The sequence below is a fragment of the Pogoniulus pusillus genome, chromosome 38, assembly GCF_015220805.1.
Source record: "Pogoniulus pusillus isolate bPogPus1 chromosome 38, bPogPus1.pri, whole genome shotgun sequence".
Lineage (NCBI taxonomy): Eukaryota > Metazoa > Chordata > Aves > Piciformes > Lybiidae > Pogoniulus > Pogoniulus pusillus.
Window position 1 is genome coordinate 2085600 of NC_087301.1, and position 6865 is coordinate 2092464.

General features: G+C 55.4%; 1 protein-coding gene across 4 annotated transcripts in view; it reads right to left on the bottom strand.

The window, feature by feature from the left end:
- PRDM10 (PR/SET domain 10) overlaps positions 1-3228 on the bottom strand; it is a 46953-nt gene extending 43725 nt beyond the window's left edge. For 3 of the 4 annotated variants that reach the window (XM_064173403.1, XM_064173400.1, XM_064173401.1), the window contains exon 1: positions 2928-3027. The gene's annotated coding sequence lies outside the window, so the exon portion shown is untranslated. Of the gene's footprint in view, positions 1-2927; positions 3028-3076 lie in introns of those variants that run through there. The other variant, XM_064173402.1, reaches the window with a different exon arrangement.
- Between the last annotated feature and the right edge of the window lie 3637 nt (positions 3229-6865).

Below are 6865 nucleotides of genomic sequence, written 5' to 3' on the forward strand. Positions count from 1 at the left end.
CAACTTGCAGTTCTGAGGGTTTTACTAGCACCAAATAAAAGTGACGAATAGACCCGATCTTGTGTTTAAGTCAAAACAAAATGCACGATCCTGCAACAGCCCCCGTAATTAGCTGCATTTAGGAGTCAATTAAAATTCAGTTTACACAGCTGACGGCAGCTGCAGGTGGTCACAAACACACTGGAAGGAGCTGCTGACTGCAGAGCCAATTGCCATCAGGGAGCTTATCTCGGGCAGGTTAGGAGCAGAGGGGAGCAAGAGACATATAGCACCCCCCACACCTCTCTCTACACCCAAACTGCCAGTCATGCCATCAGATAACAGTAACAACGACTAGATTAACATCTCATCTTACAACCAAGGTAACACAGCTTAAACACCTAACACACGAGAGAAGCAAAGTGCCAAAGGGCAGCACAATTTGAGGGAGAAGTTCTCCAGTTAAGGATTGACTAAAGAATTACAAACTCTTTTTTTAGGTTGTTATTTTTGGGGGGGAGGAGGGTTGTTTTGGGTTTGTTGGGTGTTTTTTTTGTGTGTGTTTGTTTGTTGATGCTGTTTTTTTCCCTCTAAAAATAAAGACATTAAAAGTCATGACACTGACATCTATTTTATTACTACAGAAGATGCAAGAAAGCCTCTCATAAAATCAGTTGATGGCTCCTAAGGATTTCATCCTCTAACATCACTGACAGAAGGACAAAACCACAGGCAATTATTAAAACCATAACAGAAACAAGCTAAAGTTCAATATAATTTCTATCCCCATAGAAACTGTGACAGAAGACTGCTGACAGGCATGTTCTGCATGCCCAGCTTTGGGTTTGTTCCTTCTCTGAAGGCCTCCAGCCAGGTTGGTGCACAGATAAAGAGTGCATCAACTGACCTCTGAATTTCACTCTCAGGATCAGGTAGCTGCAGAACCCTCCTGAGGATCTGCCATGAGCAGCTGACAGGTTAGATATGACCATACATAGCTGAACTCCCTTGTACAGGGGAATTTAACCCTACCAAGGGTGAGATGGCTCCTTTTGGGTGAGCAGTTCTGAAGGACAGAGCACCTGGACCTCATTTTTCCATTCCAGTGTAACAAAATAAACTCCCATCAAGTGTTTTTACTGCAACTGTGGCACACAACAGACACAGCAACCCAACACCAAAACCCAGGTAGCAAGAACACATCTGGCAGGGGCAACCACCATCACTTGCATGAAAAGCAACACGAGCAGTGCTGTGGCAACCACCACAGCTTCTACCTGCAGAAGCTGCTTCTGCTTACATGTGGACTTTGACCTTTCCCTTCAGGTGATGGAGGGAACCACCTCAGCCTGCATCATGGAATGGTTTAGGTTGGATGGGACCTCAAAGCTCATCCAGTTCCAGCCCCTTGCCATAGGCAGGGACACCTCCCACTGGAACAGGTCACTCAAGGCCTCATCCAACCTGGCCTTGAACACCTCCAGGGAGGGAGCAGCCACAACTTCCCTGGGCAACCTGTGCCAGTCTCTCACCACCCTCACTGCAAAGAACCCTTTCCTAACATTCAGTTCCAATCTCCCCTCTGCCACTTCAAGCCCATTCCTCCTCCTCCTCCTGGCATTACCAGACCTTGCCAATAGTCCCTTCCCAGCTTTCCTGTAGCTCCCTTCAGATCCTGGAAGGCCACTCCAAGCTCTCCTGGAAGTCTTCTCTTCTCCAGGCTGCAGAGCCCCAACTCTCTCAGCCTGTCCTTACAGCAGAGCTGCTGCAGCCCTCTGAGCATCTTGGTGGCCTCCTCTGGACTGGCTCAAGCAGTTCCATGTCCTGCTTGCATTAGGGGCTCTAGAACTGCACACAGGGCTCCAGGTGGGGTCTGAAGTAGTGTGTACAGTTCTGGAGCCGGCTCTGTCCTGCTGTGCTCTCGGACAAGCTCATCCACACAAGGCCCAGCCTGGCACCTCGAAAGGCGTTGGGAAAAGGGCCACGGCACCTACACACCAGCCCCAAGACCGGCCAGACTGCAGCCTTTCCTCGCTGGGGCCAGCACTGGCGCCCCAACTGACCCCGCGGCCCCACCGAGCCCCTCGCTCCTCTTAAAGCAGACTCCAGGGCCCCCCAGCCCGCTCCCCCATATCTACCCTCCGCGCCCCACCGCCGCCGTCCCGGCAGCCAATCAAGGGACGGGGTGCGACGCCCCCTCCCCTGAGCGGGCCAATGGGAGGCAGGGGCGCGCGGCACGCGGCCAATCGGGCGGCGCAGGTGTCCGGTCCCCCTCCCTCGCCCGCTTCCCGCCACCGCTCCCCAGGGCGAGAACTGCCCCCCCCGCACCGCGGGAACGTGAGGCGCCATCGGCCCCCCCGCCGGGGCGCCCGGGGGTCAGCCAGCCCCAACCACTCTGGACCCCGGGGGGAACGCGACACAAGCAAGGACAGGCAGGCAGATGAGAGGGCAGGGCCAGGCAGGCGAGGACAAGGGAGCTGCTCTAACCACCGGGCGAAGGGAGCAGGCGGCCCCGAGTAATGGCGGGGGGGGGGGGAAGGAATGAGGCGCCCACAGTGCTGGGGGGGGGACACCACAAGATGGCTTCGGCACCCCCCTGCTACTGAGGTGCCGGGGTCCGGACTGTACCATGCAAGGAGGGGGGGAAAGAGGGGTGGGGGCAGCCCCTTCTCCCTCTGTCCGGGGCGGGTGGGGGATCCCGGCTGGGGCGGGAAGGGGGGGGAAGCGGACTGTACCTCTCCCGCGGGGGGGGAAGGGGATCGACTGCGCCCTGCTCCCCACCCCCCCCACTCGCGGGAGCGAACGGTTTATCCCGTCCCCAGCGCTAAGGAGCCGCCAGCTCCGGGCGCCATCTTGGGTGCGACTAAAACAACAAGTCCAAAACCCCCGGCGGGTCCCCGCGGCGCCCCCGGGCCGAGCTTCCCCCCCGGACCGTCCCATCGCGTTACCTGAGGGGGTCTCGTGCGGGTGCCGCGTCCCGGCCGCCGCCGCCGGCCCCGCTGCGGCCCCAAACCCCCCCACCTGTCCTCACCTCACAATGGTAGCTGCAGAGCGCGAGGGGGGGGGGGGGGGCGGGCGGCCGCCCGGACCTCATTACCATAATCTGCCTGGCAACAGTACGCAGCGCCGCACGCTGATTGGTTCAAAATGCATCCGCCCGCGAAGATAGGCCACAAGTGTCATCAAGAAAAAGAGCAGAAGGCGGCCAGGTCAGGAGGCCGGGGAGCAGGCTGGGGAGGGGGATCCCGATCCGCAGGGAGGGGAGGGGGGAACGACCCCTACCCGGGTCGTTCTTCCCCCCCCCTCCACCTCGGATGGCAGCGACCAATCAGAGCGCCGCTCTTATCCCCACTCAGCTCCGGCGGCGGCCTTGCGACCAATCAGAGCGCGTCTCTTATAGCAGCGCCCCGCCCCCCACTGGGGGAGGAGGTGTGTGTGAGGGTGAACGCGAGGAGCGCCCCCTGCTGGGGGGGCGGGGAAGGGCTGGCCGCCGCCTGCCGGCGGGGAGGAGCGGTAGGGCGGCTCCGGGTGAGGGGCAGAGATTGCCTGGGGCCGGGCTGGCGGCTGGGTCCTCCCCTGTGACACTGCAGGGAGGGGCCGGGGCCAGCTGCATCTCTCCGCCAGATGATGGGTCTGCCTCGAAACCGAAAAGCAGAGATCCATAGAATGGCTTCGGTTGGAGGAGACCTTAAAGCTCATCCAGTACCAACCCCCCAGCCACGGGCAGGGACACCTCCTATTAGAACAGGTTACTCAGTGCCTCACCCAAGCTGGCACTGAGCACCTCCAGGGAGGGAGCATCCACAGCCTCCCTGGGCAACCTGTGCCAGTGTCTCACTACCCTCACTGGGAAGAATTTCTTCCTAATCTCTAACCTCAATCTGCCCTCTTCCAGCTCAAAGCCACTCTGCCTCGAGATGCTTGAGCGTGTCCAGAGAAGGGCAACGAGGCTGGGGAGAGGCCTTGAGCACAGCCCTACGAGGAGAGGCTGAGGGAGCTGGGATTGGTTAGCCTGGAGAAGAGGAGGCTCAGGGCAGACCTTATTGCTGTCTACAACTACCTGAGGGGAGGTTGTGGCCAGGAGGAGGTTGCTCTCTTCTCTCAGGTGGCCAGCACCAGAACAAGAGGACACAGCCTCAGGCTGTGCCAGGGGAGATTTAGGCTGGAGGTGAGGAGAAAGTTCTTCCCTGAGAGAGTCATTGGACACTGGAATGGGCTGCCCGGGGAGGTGGTGGAGTCGCCGTCCCTGGAGCTGTTCAAGGCAGGACTGGACGTGGCACTTGGTGCCATGGTCTGGCCTTGGGCACTGTGCTAAAGGGTTGGACCTGATGATCTGTGAGGTCTCTTCCAACCCTGATGATACTGTGAGGCTGTGATCCTAGCACTACCACCTCTTGCTTGAGCAGCTCCTGCTCCAGCTCAGTGCCAGCACTGCATGCTGTGTCCATCCTTGAAAACCCTTTGGCAACCATTTCACACCCTCAGGAAATTTGGAGGGGGAACCACTTTAGGTTCTAACCCTGGGACGCTTCTCAATGATCTTTCTTTGCTCTCTGTCAAAGCCCTGCCTCAAAACTGAAAGTGCCTCTTGTGGGGGCTCCCAGACACCATAATCTGAAACTGTGGCCAAAAGTGCAGGTTTTGTTGTAATTTTACTTATCTACTTAATTAAAAGCTAAAGTCAGAGCAGGAGGCAGCCTGTGGGGAAATGTGTGTCCCCCCCAAAAGGGAAGACACCCAGGCTGGTGCTGGCATTTCTTACTTTCCATGGTATGTGTGTCCTAAATGTCAGCTCAGAGGAGGAGAAGAATTACTGCTGTTGAGATATTTAACTAATTGGTCATTCCAGTGGGGTTATTGCTGCACTTCTCTTGCTGATGCCTTAAAGAAGTGTTTGTGTTATGGTGGCATGGAAAAAACAGTCTTTTTTCTTCTTCCTTCTTTGCCATTAGCATACTGTCTGCAAGCTGTTTGATCTACCAGTTCAGTAGATAGTTGTTAAGTAAGACAAGCTCTGTCTTTAGTACCTTCTGAGCTCATGCCAAAGGGCTTCATGGACTCTCTGTGTGTGCACACAAACTAAACACTGTGCCACTGAAGCGTGGGCAGCTACAGATGCTGCAGTGGGCCACTGTGGCTGGCTGACCCAAAACTAAGTGCTACAGGAAGGGTAAATTTTGGTTGAAGATGAATCAGTGGTTGCAGAAAAAACTGGTTCTGCTCCTTCTGTGTCCAAGGAGAGCAGCAAAAGGGTCAGACCATAGCCTTGTAGAATGGCTCAAGGTTGGAACCTTGCCCTAAGGTTGAGGCTTAGTGAGGTTTCCATATAAGAGTGGCTAGAAAGCATCTTACTGATGGCTTGGAGGCAGAATCCTGGCATGGCTCAGGTCAGGAGGGACTTCAGAGGTCATCTGCTCCAACTTCTCAACCAAACTTGGCTGCTCAAGGCCTCATTCAACCTGGCTTTGAACACCCCCAGGGAGGAGGCATCCACAGCCTCCCAGGGCAGCCTATCCCAGAGTCTCACCACCCTCATACTGAAGAACTCTTAAGATCCAGTCTGATCCTGCTCTTCCTCAGCTTCAAACCATTCCCCCTTGTCCTGCTGTAGACACCCTCACAAAAAGTCCCTCAGCAGCCTTCCTGAAGGATCCCTTCAGGTATTGGAAGGCAGCTCTAAGGTCCCCCCAGAGTCTTCTCTTCTCCAGGCTGAACATCCCCAGCTCCTTCAGCCTGTCCTCACAGCAGAGGTGCTCCAGCCCTCGGATCATCTTTGTGGCCCTCACCTGGACTCACTCCAACAGCTCTGTGCCCTTCTTACGATGGGAGCAATTAACCTGCTTCTCCTCTTGGTCTTTTTAAAGCCTTACCTAGGCTTTTAAATCAAGACATGCAGGTAAAACTCACGCTGAAATCATATTGCAGAGTGAAATCATCCCCTGCTGTGCTGACCCATCCCCTCCATGAGCAATCCAGATGAAAAGACCCAAAAAGATACAAATTTTAACTTGGGCTCAAGAACTTGACCTTGAAATGTTAACTAAGGAAGGGTTTTAAATAAGGAAGGATTTAAAACTAAAGTGAGCAGAATTAGTTAAGTTTGTTGGGTTCCCCCCCCCCTCCCTCCCACGGTATTTTTTACTGCTCTAGACTGTTCTCAACTGGCATTAGGAGAGTTATGGAGTCAATGTATTCCCCTCTCCTATAAAACCAGTTTCAATTTCATTATACCATGCTGAAACATTAGGATAACAAATAGCAGGAGGAAATAAGACAACAGAAGAACATAAAAGCAAACCAAACTGCTTTATTTCTCAGAAGCCTTAACAGCTCTTTGTATTGCTGTTACACAAACCAAAGTGATTTCAGTGCTGACTTTTAATCCAGGCTTGCTGAGCCTCCCCTGGCATTTTGAGGACATGCTGGCTTTGACAAGCACACCACTCTGCCATCTTTTTCACCCAGCCATGTAGCCCTACAGCACAGGACCTCAGGGCTGTGTTCTACCTCAGACTGCACGTGAGGAGGAAATTCTTCAGCATGAGAGTGGTGAGAGGCTGGAATGGGTTGCCCAGGGAGGTGGTTGAGGCCCCATCCCTGGAGGTGTTTAAGGCCAGGCTGGATGGGGCTGTGGCCAGCCTGATCTAGGGTAGGGTGTCTCTGCCCATGGCAGGTGGACTGGAACTGGCTGGAGAGCAGCCCCGAGGAGAGGGACCTGGGGGTGCTGCTGGAGGAGAAGCTCAACAGGAGCCAGCAGTGTGCACTTGCAGCCCAGAGAGCCAAGCAGAGCCTGGGCTGCAGCAGCAGCAGTGTGGCCAGCAGGGCCAGGGAGGGGATTCTCCCCCTCTGCTCCCCTCTGCTGAGACCCCACCTGGAGTCCTGCATC